This window comes from Crocodylus siamensis, chromosome 2, assembly GCF_052110815.1.
Source record: "Crocodylus siamensis isolate JL-2025a chromosome 2, ASM5211081v1, whole genome shotgun sequence".
NCBI lineage: Eukaryota > Metazoa > Chordata > Crocodylia > Crocodylidae > Crocodylus > Crocodylus siamensis.
Window position 1 is genome coordinate 254,955,627 of NC_143396.1, and position 14,138 is coordinate 254,969,764.

General features: G+C 49.0%; 1 pseudogene; it reads right to left on the reverse strand.

The window, feature by feature from the left end:
• Nucleotides 1-364: 364 nt before the first annotated feature.
• LOC149872074 (uncharacterized) lies at nt 365-12,187 on the reverse strand (annotated as a pseudogene).
• Nucleotides 12,188-14,138: the final 1,951 nt, after the last annotated feature.

Below are 14,138 nucleotides of genomic sequence, written 5' to 3' on the forward strand. Positions count from 1 at the left end.
CCCAAGTTGTTTTATATTGGAAGGTGAGGGCAACATCACTTAGCAACAAATACTGCATCAGGCCCACTCTAGGTTGCATCCTATGGGAGGCTTCTAGTTGAGTTTCACCAGCCACAGGAAAAATATTAAAGAGCCACTCAGTGCCCAGAGAGTAAGACTAGGCTATTAACACACTGGGCCTTGTTGTCCTTGTACTTACAATTAAAGCATAACTCCATTGACATCACTGGTGCAACTACTAGTTTACATTGCTGTAAGTGTGTCTGGCCCACACCCAAGTAGAGAGCTGGATCCCAGCCTGGGATGGGTCCTGCTCTTGTAAGAAACTACTGACAGCTACTTTTCCTTATGGTTCCTACACAAGGGTGATGAGTAGTCCAAGGCTGCTAGGTAATCTGTGTCAGTCCTTCAAGCCTGTTGTTGGGACAGCTAATCTGTGCATTTTCCCTTCATCCCTACTGTCACTGTCTTGGCATCTCCCATTAGCTGAAGAAGACAATGTTCTCTTCCCAGTCCCTGGACAGCTTACTCCAAACACAACATGGCACTAGACAGATTTTCAGCTACTTTGCCAATTTTAGAAAGTTAATCACTCATTTTCTCCAAAAATTTCCCAACAGGAAATTCTCATCCATCCAGCAGTCTTTCCAAACCAGAGGAACCTCTTTGGAGGGTTTTCCAAGTTGCGGCAATCAGAAACCCAGCCAGCTTTGGTGGACATTTCATATTGCCACCCTATAGTGCCATCTTTCCAGTTTTCACTCTAGAGTCAATAACTCTTCTCTCACTAAGCATGACTGAATCCATGCATTCACCTTCATTTCTAGGGTGGCAGGAAGAGCCACTCACACATTATCCAAAAAGAAGGTGGGATTTGGGACAAGGAAACAAAGTGAGGTAGGGTAGAAGGAGAAAGCAAAAGACATATTGCCCAAGTCTCTGAGGGAAGCTTCTGCTGTGAGGAGGACACTGCAGATTCAAAATGAGACTTTGTAGGGTAATTAGATATCAAAGCTCAGGCTTTAAAGCAAGGCTAAGTCAGGAGATTGCTACCTGACTTGATACCAAGTGTCCACAGACCTCAAAACAGGCAAGAAGCTACTGCAACTCTCACAGAGATATTGCCCATCCAAGATCCCTTTTGCTGAGGTAGATTTCAGAAACATATGGATGCTGACTCCTCATTTCATAGCTTTGATTCATTTATTGTCATCCACAATCTAGCCCTCACTGCCTCTATTTGCCCAGGCACAGAACCCCTGCCGTTCTAGGCTGGGCCTCAGAAAGTGCTGCCTCTTCTCCTAGGTCCAACTGGATCCTGCTGGTGCTGTTATAGAAAGTTCCAGCACGGTCTAAGCCAAGGAACACAAGCAGTGTGCATAGGCTGTGCTTGCCCTTTCTTTCCTTATCAATATCAGGCAGATGGATGGAGATCAGATTGAGCAGCATGTGTTCAGATGGGAACACAAAGCAGAGGTCATGGTGGGTTACTGTGTTCCATGTCAAAGTGTCTGCAACAGAAAGGACACCACCAGTACAAGCTATGCCAGGAATAACACAAAAGATTGAACACAAGGCTGTTAGACACGCCAGAGAGACCAATGTTTCCATAGCCAAGAGCAGCTCGGAGGAGGGGCTAGAGAGTTACTCACCAAGGTAAAAAGTGTAAGACGCCTTTAGCATTGCAACCTCCACTGATCAGGACCCTCTGGTCAGACACAGCTGTTGCATCATGGAAACTAGAATCAGAAACTAGAGCAAAATCCATTGGGGAACCCGCTGTCCCTTCATCTCCTAGGGGTGCAGCCTTACCTAGAAGAAGCATGGGAGAGTGGTTTGGACAATAGATAGCAGTCAGGACTTGTGAGTTCTAGTCTCAGGTTTGCCATTGTCTTTCTGGGTCACCCTAAACAAGTCATTTCCTTTTCTGTGCCCTGGCTGCTGTTGATGCTGAGAGGTATAAGCAGTGCCTATAAAGCACCAGAATATCTCAGATAGAAGGTGCTAATGAGGTGGCCAAGGCTTCCCTTCAGGACCTGAGCATTCAGAGTACAGTGTCTTCCTTTCTCCAGCTTTTTTTCAGTACAGCTGCCAGGGATGGGAAGCTGTGCTGGATGGCAGCCCTACTGGTATGGAGGAAGCAACTTTTCCAACTTGGCACCACTCCCAGCCATAAAAAGAGTTGGCACTTGGTCCTACAGCAAGATCTTACCAGCATGCAGAAGACTATCCTGGGAGAAATGGAACAGTTGTATACTCCATGTAACCTGATGCACAGAGGAAAAGGAGTAAAGACTGTAAATGAGGAACAAGCCTAGCAGCATTTCCTAGCCCCACTGCAAGACAGAGCTCTGTGCTAAATTTGAGGGACACAAGTTTTGTCCGTCGCATCAGAGCAGTAATTTGTCTACCCTGTTAGCCAGACTTCTGCCATGGCAAATGCCTTACATTTCTTATGTCCTCCACTGGGCCAGACCATTCCTTCTCCACCCATCAGGGCCTTCCTCACACCAGTAGCATCCCGTTCCTACTTCCCAGTCAGGGCCTCTTACAACCAGACCTCCTTTTCCCATGTCCTGAGCACGATGGGTCTTGGCCCCATTGTCCCAGCCATCAGAATGCATCTTCCTAAGGTAGGGTGCCCTTTATTGCCTACCCTGCCCTAACCCTCTGGTAAAGCCTGACAGGAAAGGCAGTGTCCCATTCTCAGCCACATCCAGGATGTACATGTCTTTCAGGTAGGCAGATGTCCTTTGCCCCCCAGAAATATGAGCTTGTTTCTCAACAGAGTGGCTGAGAAGAGAAGTGGTGAGTAAGCCAGGCAACCTCAAGAACCTCCTGGTATCCAAACCAATTTCCATTCCCAAAGATCATGTTTTGGGGGAGCCATTAACCAGCTTTTTGGGCCAAGACAATACACATTCCCACAACCATGACACACCTGCTGGAGAGCACTTCATCTCTCCCATGGAAATATAGCTGGGAACACTCTCACTGGAGATATTTAAAACTAGAGCTGAACTCAGCCCTGGGGACCAGACCATAAAGAACAATCAAGCAGTCACTTGCTCCCAGATGTAGGGACTGAGGAGACAGAAACAAGGGATGCCTCCTATGCTATGACTTTAAGGGCTGAATCAAAAGCTTCTCACCCAAGTCTAGCAAGGGAATTTTCCTCCTCCACAATGGGCTGGTACCAAATCTCATACTCCAAGTTGAAGATATAGAGTGTGTTGCTGCAGGCCACAGACTCCAGTGCTGTGGTCTTGGGGAAAGCCCCTCCAAAGATGAAGAGATGGTTGCACTGTGGTAGCCCATCTTCTCCTTGGCCTAAAGAAGGAGTTCACCAATCAGGTTTCACATCTCAACTGTGGGCCAGGTTCATCCTGGCCCAGTCATCCAAATGAGGCATGGTGAGTGCCTGGTGTCACACCACCAGTCCCCTGGCGAGAACTCTGTGCCTTAAGTAGGCAACATCTGTTCTGCTGCTTCCTACTCTTCCTGACCTAAATACACCCCTCCCCACCACAAGCTATCTATTATCTTAAGAGTATGAGGGAAGGAGCGTCACCACCCACAGTGTCACACTGGAATTGTGCACATCGCTGCTAAACCCACACCCTAACTTCCCTCATGCCTTAATTCTGCACACTCAGGGAAGGGAGCAACTTGGCCACTACCTTTGTCCCTGGCTCTGCAGGAGCTAAAGAGGGAAGGGGAATGCACACAAAGATGAAGTGCAGCTCTCTAATGAGAAGCAAGTCCATTCCCCCTATATTGGGTAAGGAGCACCACAGCCTGAGCATCCCAAGCCAGTTCACCACCTGCGTGTCTAAGGCCAGTTTTCAGCAGCCTCTCAAGAATAGAGGTCACTTCCCCCACAGTCAGTGAGATATTCTCCACCCCTGAAGCCTGGCTCAGATGCAATCAGCTCAGTTCACAAAAAACGTAGTTTTCAGTGAAGTACTGTTTTTTAGCCTCTGTTTTTCTGATGGAGATACAGGAGTTCACATGGCTTACCCCAAGAGATGAAACAAATCAGTGACTCAGGGGTGTGGATTGGAAGTATGATGGGCTAGCTGGCAGTGATTTAGCCCAGGGGTTTTGAAAGGGCAAAAAATGATTGGAGGACTTGGGATTCCCTTTCCTCACCAATCTGGTAATGATTTGGCCCAGGGCTTTTGAAGGGGTAAAAGACGATTGGAGGATTTGGGATTCCCTTTCCTCACCAATCAGGCCCCAGAGACTCATCCTCCATGTCCCCTGATTGGCCGCTTGTGTCACAAGGAGGGGGAAAAAAGGGACAGAGCACCTGGCTCAGGAGAGATTAGCAAGGGACCACAAGGAAGGAGATTCAAAGAGCTGGCAAGAGCTGGGCCAGGAACAGTTGCCCCAGAAAAGCCTGAAGGAGTGGGACCTGCAGGCAGGAGTGGGACCCTCAGCGTGGCGTGCAGCCGCCAGGAGAGGCTCCCCACTGGGCTCCAGGATCCCCTACGAGAGGCTGCAGCCAGCAGGAGAGGCTCCCCGCTGGGCTCCAGGATCCCCTACGAGAGGCTGCAGCCGGCAGGAGAGGCTCCCCGCTGGGCTCCAGGATCCCCTACGAGAGGCTGCAGCCGGCAGGAGAGGCTCCCCGCTGGGCTCCAGGATGCCCTGAGAGGCTGCAGCCAGTAGGAGAGGCTCCCCTGCTCCAGCAAGGATCTGAGCAGTGACCTGAGAGGGTTCCAGCTCTGCTTCCAGCTCCTCCAATAAGAAGCCAGGCAGCTCGATGTGAGGCCGGGCTCCTGGAAGGTCAAGACCCCTAGCAACTTAGAGCAGTACCAGTACTAGTAGCTGTGTGGTAGAGTTTCTACCTACCATGTGGAAGCGCTAAGTTCAAGTCCAACTTGAGGTGAGTGAGCTAATGGAGAAGTTCTTGTTGCAGTGGGAAGGGGTCATTGTGTTTTCTCCCCCTCCAGGTACCTAGGCTGCCCTATATTTCCTTGTCATTTGACATTTTGTATTTGTGCCTTTCATATTTCACCAACCAGTATTGTTTGTTCTGCTGTTTGTATTTTACATTTTGGTTAACCCTGTCTTTTGTCAACTAGATGAATATGTCTATGATTGTAAGCGTCTAACCTTTGTTGAATCCTACCCGCTCGGGGTGTTGTCTCCCCTAATACCCCCTGGTTTATACTGGTTATGGTCCCAGTACTGTCCTCCTATTAAAAAGTACATGGTTAAGTCCCCATTGGTGGTCTGGCTCTGCTCTATAGGGGAAAGAGAGTCCCTACACCTTCCACAGTGCTTGTGTACCTGCTTTGATCCCTTCACTTGAAGAGGAAGTACCACCCGGGTTCCAGAAGCAAAAGTATACCATTGCCCCTTTGTCCTTCTGAGGACTCCCAACAAATTACCGGAGCCACACCCCTCCCACAGCTGGACAAACAGTGGACAATTCACAGTGCCTGTGACACTGAGCCAGGGGCAAAGTAAACGTAAGGACAGGAACAAGCATGAGGGGATGTCCCAGGGCCCAGAGACATTGCTCTTGCATTCCTAGCAGCTTCTCCCCACCATCTCCATGCTTTTTTCCTCTCCTGGGAAAGCTCCATTACTCACAGCCATAGGGAGCCACTTCCAGGTGGTGGTGTCCAGGATGCAGATGCTGCTATGGTGTGTACCCTCCTTTGCACCCCTGAAGACATACACACATTTAGTGTCCAAGTAGTACATGGCAATGTGGCCCATAAGCAGAGTGGTACAGAGCTTAGAAAGGGCAGATCCATTGGGAATCAGAAATCATCATCTGTAGGAGCAGTACCTGTAGACAGGATGGAGTTCTGAACCCTTCATTTTCTCAGACTCAGATGACCCCCCTCCCCTGGACAAGCCTCTCAGGACCCTGCTCCTTTCATTCCTCACCCTTAGTGCCTCATTGCTGAAAGGAAAGGTTTACAGCAGAGTTTCTGTGCTTAAATGTGGCCAGCTAGCTAGCTAGGAGACAAGAGCTGAAAAGGTCTGTCTAACCAACCTCATTTCCTTCTATGACCAGGTGACACATCACCTGGAAAAGGGAGAAGAGGTTGATGTCATATATTTGGATTTCAAAAAAGCCTTTGACTTGGTCTCCCATGACGTCCTCATGGTAAAATTGGGGAACTGCGGCCTCGACAACCTTATGGTCCAATGACTGGGGAACTGGCTCCATGGTTGGACCCAGAGAATGATAGTTGAAGGAACTGAGTCAACATGGCACATGGTGATCAGTGGCATCCCCCAGGGCTCAGTACTCAAACCAGTACTTTTTCATATATTCGTAAATGATCTGGATTCAGGTGTCAGAAGTGGACTGGTTAAGTTCGCAGATGACACCAAATTATGAGGAAGTGCGGTCATGCTAGAGGATAGGCTGGGGATTCAGGCCAAACTGGACAGGCTCACAAGGTAGCCCGATCAAAACCTGATGATATTCAACACAAAGAAATGGAAGGTGCTCCACCTCGGGAGAAAGAACCCACATCATATTTATACCTCAGCAGTGTTACACTCACTAGCACCATGACTGAAAGAGACTTGGGGGTCATGATTGATCACAGGATGAACATAAGCCACCACTGCAATGCCACAGCTGGCAAAACAATTAAAACTCTGGCCTGCATCTACCAATGCTTCTCAAGCGCGACCCAAGAAGTCATCCTCCCACTTAACTTGGCCTTGGTGAGGCCGCAGCTGGAGTACTGAATTCAATTCTGGGCTTTAGAAAGGATGTAGAGAAGTCTGAGAGAGTCCAGAGAAGAGCCACGTGCATGATTAGAGGTCAAGAGAACAGGCCTTATGAGGAGAGGCTGACAGGCATGGGACTCTTTAGCCTGAAAAAGCGAAGGCTCAGCGGTGACTTGGTGGCTGCCTATAAGTATATAAAGGATGTGCATCAGGAATTGGGAGAACGTCTGTTCACCAGGGCACCCCAAGTCACAAACTGCTAGAAGACCATTTTAGACTGGACATAAGGAAAAATGTCTTTATCATCTGAGTCTCTAGAGTCTGGAATAGACTACCCCCAGAAGTGGTACAAGCATCTACTCTGGATACGTTCAAGAAATGCCTGGATGCTTACCTTGCTGGGGTCATCTGACCTCAGCTGACTTCTTGCCCCTTGGGCAGGGGGCTGGACCTGATGATCTCATGAGGTCCCTTCCAGCCCTAATATCTATGAAATCTATGAGGAACAATATAGGTGTAGAAAGTGGTAACTCCCTGGATTCACCCTCCTGTGCTTCCCCAGTACACACACTGCAAAACATACTGCTGCACCTACTCATGGAAAACTACCCAACTCCCACTGCCTGATCCTACATGGCTCCTAATGTGGCCAACATCTGAACTGTACAGGGCTGTAGGCTCAGACTGTGGCCCATGGTATGCAACCAATGAATGCCTTCCAGCCTCAACTAAATGTAGCTTCCTACCAAGAGAGGAACTGGAGCCACCAAGGGAGGAAGGAAGACAGAAAAAGGACAAATGAATATAAATGATAAAATAGACAACAAGGGGAGGGACAATGAAAAAAAGAAAACAAGAGTATAACACATGTCGAGGCAAGATAAGGCATCATGGGGTCACCCACTCACAGGCACAGAGCCACTAGGCTCCAGAGTGCTTCTTTCTCAGCAGACAGCTCCACACATAGAGCAAAAGCCACACAGCTATCACTACACTGTGAGGCTTGTGTGTGCCAAAGGGGAAACTATCATTTGCCTACTTCAGCGCATATACTCAATCCACTCCACTTCTGCTTCAGGTGGGCATACTGGAGTCACCAGCATGTTCACAGGTTACTCCTAGGAGAGGACACACCACCCCTCAAAATGCAGAGACATTAGCTGAGGGCTCTTACCCACCAGCCTCTCCCTCCTCTCACCCGAATAAATGTTGCCCACCTCCTTTGTAAGCTCACAGTGCAACATAAACCACCTGAAGCCAGACACCATGGCAGCCAGGCCCTGCAACAACAAAGTGGGATTCCCTGTGGCGCATCAGCTAGATACCTCACTTGCTCCTTAGACAACTGCACAGCGTGAAGGAAATCCCTGCCAGTCCCCATCCAGACCTCTCCTCTAAGGGCAACTCTCCACTGCCCACAGACACTTTACACACACACACACACACACACACACACACACACAAAATCCCCATCCCACCCCAAACTTCTCACCAGTTTGTAGTGTCCAGAAAGGGTCCTTATAAGACTGCTGTTGGGCTTCTTCTCCACCAGTGAAAACAGCTGTTTCTGGGTCATGAGGCACATGGGATGATGCCACTGTGAACTTGAACATACTAGAGAAGAAAAGAGAGAACTTGCCTTGTCAGCAAAGTTGAACAATGGGCCCAGGCTCCACTTAATGTCATGGGGAGGACAAAGCACAAAGGCCATGGGCTTAAAGAGACGGAAGTGGAGAGGGTGGGGCTGGACTGTCATGGGGCGGTGGGAGCAAGTGACCTTGGTTCCTCCTACAGCAGATGGAGAGGACACAAAGAAACCCTGGATCCCTCCACTGAAGACCCCGGTTGGAGGTCTCCTCCCCCGACCCGACCCCTCCATAGGGAAGGGGATTTTCTTGTTAGTTGTATAGAGAAATCACTGGATTTCCCCTCTTCATTCTCTGTAATGTAGGAAGCTAGCTGTGGCTCTGGCTGACTGCACTTCAGTGATAAGAGGCAGGAGCCTGAAGAGATCCCTTAATTATGGAAGAGGCCAGTTCCTCAACTGCTTACTCCTACATTTAAAGGCATTTGGCAGCCTCTGGTTCCCAGAATCAGAGACCTAGAGTTCCCGCCAGCTAATTATTTGAGGAAACTCCTTGCCCATGCTTCATTTCCTTCTTTCTTCTCTTCCAAGACTTCTCCCTTATCCACAGACCTCTGAACTGGTGAGAAAGTTTGGTAGTTTCATTTTACCCAGCTCCCCTCAGCCAGCACTATCTACTGTCCCCTGAATGCAGAGCTGAGATTCATGTGGTGTTGAAGATAAATCCTGTCTTCTCCCTAATGTCTGGGGCATGCAGTTTAGGGACCGTACTATGGGGAAGACACAAAGCAAGCACAGCCCATTGACAGATCCTGAGCCTTAGGGAGAGACTAGTGTGAACATTCAGACAGGGGCCCATGTGCTAAAGGAATGAGTTTACCAAGCAGTGGAGAAGGCAGGCTAGGGTCTAGGGATAAGGTCCTCACCTTGCAGCTCCTTCGTCTTCAAGTCTGCAGAAATAAAACACAGAGGTAATGGTTTCCTCAAGGCAACAGCTAGGAGTTGAAGCCTGGAGATACTCAATCCTCCAATGAGTTATAAGTGCTTCTGTCTCTTCCCCCAACACACATTCACTCCATAGGAAGGGGCTGGGAGTGGATATGGAGCCTCATGTAACATACTGGTTCCTCTCCAATCCAGATGAAGTTGACAGGCTGACTCAAAGAAGTCTGCCTGTCTGCATGAAACTCCAGGTTCAGGATTGGGGTCTTATCAATCCAGGAGAGTTTAGTGCTGGGGAAAACCCTAGAGACAGAAGATTTCTGTTTCCCCAGCACAGGGCATTAGCACAGTTAACAGCAGGGCAGTTCCATCTCCATGACTCCATTTCTGCCCAAAATGCCAACCAAGAGAAATTGCTGGGACAGCAATTTTGCCTCATTAGAAACTGGACAGAGACCCAATCACTCATTTTACATAGGGATCACTGAACAGCTTCCAAGTGTACCTGACTTGGTCACAACCCTGGGGCTGAACAGAAGTTCATGCTCTAGAGAGGCTCCATTCCCCATTCCCTACAGCAGCTCCTTTCTGACTTAAACAGAAAACCTCCAGAAGTTCAATGCAAGCACATTTTAAAAATATATTCCTCTGATACTCTAAAGAGTTGTTAACAACTGCTGGCATGTTTATATGGACCAAGTCATATGTTACTGGGAAGGAATACAAGAGCCATGGTCAGGGCACTGAACCTAGAGTCAGGAGTCACACAGCTCTGCCACTTATTTACTGTGGGACCTGGAGTAGTCTTCTCTGTGTCTCAGTTTCTTTATCTGTAAAATGGGGCTTATGAAGAGTTAAGGAACTGTATTACATGGTGCAGTGCACTGGCATGCAAGCAACCCCAGACTCTGTATTTGGCCCTGGCCCAGTGGACAGAGGTTGCACATCTGTGTGGCTTGTTCAGGGGAAAGTAGAGAGACTCATTGTTCTTAGGAGGACACGAAGGACCCTCGTGGCTGGGAGGTAGAGTTAGAAACATACTGGGAAGCTCTCCTCAGAGGTAGCATGCACAGATCTGGGAGTCAACCTGACAATACCCAGAAGAGACACCCGAAAGCTATTGTCACAAGGCCTGTGCACCATTCTTCATCTGAGGAACCAGAGTTGCTTCATCATCCTGCTCCCCTTCAGATGCCCTGGGCTCAATCAAGACCTTTCTGGGCTTCTTCAGATGAACAGTTTGCCTTGAGTGTCTTCCTCCTTGCTTTGTTGGGCACCATCTGGTCAGTGTGTGGCTCTGGGACAAGAGACACCAACTGCTTTTTTAGTGGTGGAGAAAAATCCTTCCTTCCAGGCCTTGGCTTTCCAGAAGTCACCTCCCAGCTCTGACATTCACTCTGCCCTCCAGGAGTCACAGAAGAATCCACTGCTTGTGGCTCACAGGGATAAAAAATAAGCATTTCTGTGACTGAACTTGTGGAGGGAACCCCTGGCCCCATGATTTGGGATGATGCTGTGTTGGGCAAGTAAGTACCCCCAGAGCTGAACTGCTTCAGGGATAGAACCAAGGTGCTCATTACCATGGGCTGGGGGTGATCAGTTTGATCAGCAAGCTGCTGAAATGTGTTCATCTTTGGTGCTTTTGACTCAAGGGAGGGACATTATCCTTGTCCGATATCTCTAAAACAGGCAAGCCCTTAGTTTCAAACACCTATCTAGCCAGAAGAATGATGCCAAAGGCTTCAGCTGGGTGTACAGCTCAGGGACCTTTCCTAACAGGGAAGAGGGCAGGAAAGAAGGGAATTGATTCATAGAGGACAGACCCAAGATACAGATACCTCAATCGGGTCCTCCAGGTCCTGAATGAAGGGCACTGTATCTTCAGGAAGGAGAGGGTGGGCCCTGGTGCTGAAAATGGGTGAGCAGAGGTGCTGTTGCAGACACCCTTGAGCAACTATGGAAGAAACAGCAACATGCAGACCAGGCATTCGAAAAGCTGTCTCAGTCTGACCTCTATATAAGGCCTGTAGCCTCCTTCACACACTGGGTGCAAGCAGCTAAATTACAAGGGACAGATCGACTGCAGGGAGAAGGCAGCAACCCATGTCTGCAGCGTTTGGATAGACCTTGACAAAAGGAGCCACTCACCCAGAGGTGATTACTGTAGATCCTCAGAGAGTTGCTCACACAGTCTCCTCCTTTGCCAATCTTCTGTGCCACAGAGAATAACAGGGTTATGGATTTGGAACCTTCCCTCTTCCCTGCTGCTGTCATAGATACAATTAAGGCAATCATTCCAGGGAAGAGGGACAAGGAAGGAGTCCTTCAAAACAGCCTCAGAGACTGCAAGATAGAGGGCATGCCAAATTACTTGGGGACTTAGCTATTATGATGCTGGGTGCTAGTCAAAGAACCTGTACAGACAGACAAGAGTCTAAGCTGAGATCTTGCACTGAGACTCTCCAGTATCCTAGCAACAGTAGGATCACTTAGTTTTAATAACCAGTTTTTCAACAACAGACCACAAAGGAGGCCAGTATCAAGGGGAGGATCCATCTCGGGGCACTACATCCACAGATTTCAGCTCCGAGGCACCAACGGTCTAGGCACTGTAAACGGAGAGCAGAATGGAACTGGAGTTGAAACAGCCTCTACACCACTAGTAACCCACAGGATTCAAAAGTCAAAGGTGCATTGGCAGAACTGAATACGGGGCATCAAACCAGATCAGAGAGTGCATGAGGTGAGGACAGAATGCATTAACAGATCTGTGTGAAGAGGTCCAGCCCTGGGATAGTTGGAGGTGCTGCCAGCAATGATTGACAGGGTGGGAAAGGGTTTTGGACCCAGCACAGAAGCAGCAGGATAGAGAGGAAATTACTTTCTTACTTGCCCATTGACAGTTAGTGTAAGCTTGACCTGGTTACCTCTGTTCAACTCTTTCGGGATATCCATTCTCCAGTCACCTTCCCACGAGACACCTGCACACAGGACCATGGACTCTAAGCACACAACAGACACTGCAGCAGACTAGATGCTGATGCTTCAAAAACTGAAATGCATCCAAATCTTACAGCAGCCAGCTTGGGAGGAACACAGCTTCACCTTTTCTTCCTTCCAGAAACCCTGGCTTCAAAGAGGTGGGGGAGGAGAGGGCATTCTTAAGTAGAAGCAGAGTCTCCCAAAAGACATATTTGAAAAATAAGACATTTTTAGGGCAATAAGGAATACTACATGGTTTGAGTGAAAAAAATCATATAAGGGGGATAAACTGGGGAGTCCTCCCTAGTTCCTTCAGTCCAACAAGTTTTTCTGTATTCTCCCCAACTTACACGATGTTACACAGGACAGTCGGACAAAGCCACAGAGGAGTGCTATTCTGTAGTTCTCCATAAGGAACCACATACCTTTGTCTACCCAGGTCTTCAAAATCTCTGAGGATGAAGATGCCACCATTTCTCTGGGTGGCCTGTTCCAATGCTTTCTTATCCCCCAGGTGACAGTGTGTTTCCTGATATCTAACCTAAGCTTCCTTTGCTGCAACTTGAGCCCATTGCTCCTTCTCCTGTCACCTGCCACTATAGAGAAGTCTCAACCATCCTCTTTCAGACTGAGTAAGCCCAGTTCCCTCAGCCCATCCACGTACTCCCCAGCTCTCCAGCCTTGCTGGCCACCCCCTGCTGGATTCTCTCCAGTCTGCCCACACCCCTCCTGTGTCCAGAGGTAGGAGGGAGCCCCAAATGCAACCTACCACCCATTACCTGGCAAGAGGCAGGCTGTGGTCCTGATAAGGCACCCGTTCCCCACTCCCTAGCCCAGAAGCCTTGGGCCCAGGGGTTTTCCCACCCTGCAGCCAGGGGTGCTTCCCCAGCACAGGCTGCCTGCTTGCCAGCCCCACCTGCCAAGCAGCCTTGGCAGCTGGTGCAGGGACCAGAGTGCATAGGTGAAGCTGGTGCTCGGTGCCGCACAGGCAGGTGTGACCTGCTGCCTTCACCCCTTTGCCACCGTGACCCAGCTCCAGCCTGGCCTAGGCCAGAGAGCAGGATGGCCATGGGCATCTGGGTCAGACAGCAGCATGGCCACAGGCAATCCCAGCAGTGCCCCTCAGGCATGGACACAGCAGGCAGGCTCTCCCAGCCATCTTATGGCCTACCTGAGTCACTAGGGAGGGAAGGCACGGCTGGGGCGGGATACATGGCCACAGGCACAGCGAGGGGAGCAGCAAAGGAGAGAACTGTGCCTTGCACCCGGGGCAAAAGGCCAAGTTATTGCCTGATCAGCCCGGCCACAGGCAGGACTTGTGCTATGCGAGGCAATGTCCCCCACAAGATCTACTTATGTAATATGCCCTCACGTTACTACAAAAGGGAAAGTTGCTACTTCTTGTGACTTCATCTGGAGGGTAAGTTTTTCAGGGACTTGAGCAGGATTATATCTAACTGGAATAGGAACTGGCCAAGAGTGGTTGGGAAAGTGTTTTTACTATAGTCCTACTTTAAGAGCCGTAAAGCTCAGCAAATGCATTTCATTGCCACTGTTCAGGAATTGCCTCCAGGCCACATAATTTTTTCGGTCATTAGAAATGATTGGTCTGAACAGCAACAAAATTGTTAAGGTATAAACTGTCAGATAGTGAGTGCTCAGTAACTGAGACAGGTTGAGCAGTACATGGCATTATTTCTATTCCCTGATTAAAGAAGTTCAGCTCTTAATATCAGGTTATTAATATAAATAACCTTTAAACTGACCATTTTTCTGATTGTTCCTATTCCAGAGTTCACTCATAAAACTACTCAGAGCCAACTGAAAGAGACAATAAAACTGGAACTGAATGAACATATGGATGGAAGTCTTTTTTAGCACTTGCCTCACTCTGACTTCTCTAATGGTAGCCAGAGATGCACAG